The sequence below is a fragment of the Emys orbicularis genome, chromosome 2 (assembly GCF_028017835.1).
Source record: "Emys orbicularis isolate rEmyOrb1 chromosome 2, rEmyOrb1.hap1, whole genome shotgun sequence".
Taxonomy (NCBI): domain Eukaryota; kingdom Metazoa; phylum Chordata; order Testudines; family Emydidae; genus Emys; species Emys orbicularis.
This window is the reverse complement of record NC_088684.1, coordinates 68,874,442-68,876,911: the sequence shown is the minus strand read 5'-3', so window position 1 is coordinate 68,876,911 and position 2,470 is coordinate 68,874,442.

The following is a 2,470-nucleotide window of genomic DNA, read 5'->3' as shown; positions in this document are numbered from 1 at the left end:
TGGCCTGGCTGATCCCACCACTCTCAAGGGAATGGAGAGATTCCCCTCCCTGAGACCAGCTCTGGCTGCATTGCTGGCTCAGCCCGGCAGACACAGTCGCCCCCCAGCAGGGCCAGTGAGTGCGGCCAGGAGGTAAAGCGTGGGGGAATGGGTCTCTGGGGGGGTGCTGGGTTGTGAGAGGGCGGGGAAGGTTCTAGTGTGTTGGGGCACTAGGGAGTAGGGTTGCCAACTTTCTACTCACACAAAACTTAACACCCTTGCCCCCACCGCCCTGCCCCTCCTCAGAGGCCCTGCCCATGCCCCACCCTTTCTCAGAGGCCCCCGCCCCCTGCTCACTCCATCCCCCCTCCCTCTGTCGCTCGCTTTCCCCACCCTCAATCACTTGCTCATTTTCACCGGGCTGGCTCAGGGGGCTGGGGTGTGGTAGGGTGTGAGGGCTCTGGCTGGGGGTGCGGGTTCTGGGGTGGGGTCAGAAATGTGGGGTTCAGGACTTAAATACCATTTTGACACCATTCTTCTTTATTTGTAAGTTTGTCCTATATGTCATGTATGTTGTCTTATGTTCTGTGTTGTCGCATGACTAATTTTTTTTTATTTGCAACAAAAGTCAATTTTATACTCAATTATAATTTATTTTTAACAAGAGTGGTATCACCCTATTTAAATATTATGGTTGGGTTATAACCATAATACCACAAATTTTTTTTGCAGAGCTCAAAAAGGCCTCAGATATAAATACAGTAACTCCTCACTTGAAGTCGTCCCAGTTAACATTGTTTTGTTGTTACGTCGCTGATCCATTAGGGAACATGCTCGTTTAAAGTTGCGCAATGCTTCCTTATAACGTTGTTTGGCAGCTGCCTGCTTTATCCACTGGTTGCAGAAAGAGCAGCCCGTTGAAGCGAGCTGGTGGGGGCTTGGAACCAGGGTGGACCGGCAGCCCCCCATCAGCTCCCCGCTCCCCTAAGTTCCCTGTGCGGCAGCCGCCCAGCAGGCTATCAATTGCTGGCAGTTCAGCTGTCCCTCCCTCCACTGCCATGGGCTACTCCTGCCCTCTGCTTTGGAGCTGCTCCCGGGAGCTTCCTGCTTGCTGTGCAGGGGGTGGGGGAAGAGGGGAGCTAATGTCAGGGTGTCCCCCTGCTCCCGCCCCCCGCTTATCCCATCTCCATAGAGCAGGGGGGACATGACAGGGCTCAGGACAGAGGGAACTTGCTCACAGCAGCTGCTGTCTCAACTTGCTGATCTACTTAAAAAGGCAATGTACTTAAAGGGGGTTCAGCGTACTTAAAGGGGCAATGCGAATCTCTCTCTCTCTCACACACAGGGTGTGTGTCTCTGTCTCTGTCTCTGTCTGCCATGCTGTCTCCCCTCCCTCCATTTGTGCTGTCTTGTAGAGTGTGAGGCTACATTAACAACAATGTGTTAACCCTTGAGGCCTCAGCCGAGTACTAGTTCATCATTTAGCAGTAAGGCATTCCCTGGGGAATATCCCACCCTCCGACTCCACCACCTCAACCAAGCTTCACAATCATCATTGCTGTGTACAGTATTAAATTGTTTGTTTAAAACTTATACTGTGTGTGTGCGTGTGTATTGTTTGTTTAAAACTTATACTAAGTATAAGTTTTAAACAAACAATATATATATAATATAATATAATATAATATAATATAATATAATATAATATAGTCTTTTGTCTGGTGAAAAAAATTTCCCTGGAATCTAAGCCCTCCTATTTACATTAATTCTTATGGGGAAATTGGATTCGCTTAACATCGTTTTGCTTAAAGTCGCATTTTTCAGGAACATAACTACAACGTTAAGCGAGGAGTTACTGTATATGTACTGATAGATTATCTCAATAATTCAATTGCAATTTTTAAAAATTAATAAAATGCTTTTTGTTCAAAGGAAAAAATTGTAAGGGAAAAATCTCAACATTAATGCAAAGGCAACAGTGATAAAAGCATAACTTTTTTAGCCATTTCTAAATTTATTTGCACCTTTATTAGATATTAAAATATAGTTATAAGTGTGTTATAGCCAAAATGTCTCAACATTTCTCTCTCTCATCTGGTCTGGATATGGGCTGTTTTTCTCCTATCAACAATTGGAAACAGACCAAACACCAAAATTTTCTAATGTTGACTTCCTCTATAATCAGCTCCCCCAGTGTGCTCCTAATGCTACACAAGGTCTAACTTTTATATGAGAATAATGTCTGCTGTCATCTGGTTTAACAATCTCGAATCAATTTCTCTCAGGATAATGAACCTCTTAATTTCCTTTTCTTTTATTATTTGGATTGAAGTTGCCAGACCAGATGAGAGAGAGAGATTTTAAGGCAGTGATATGACTGAATGTTTGATACATGTAGTTTGCAGTCTCTTGTACTTTTAAGAAAACTACATTTTTCTTCCCACAAGTTACAGTAACAGTTTTTAATATTTAACAACAATATTTAAATACA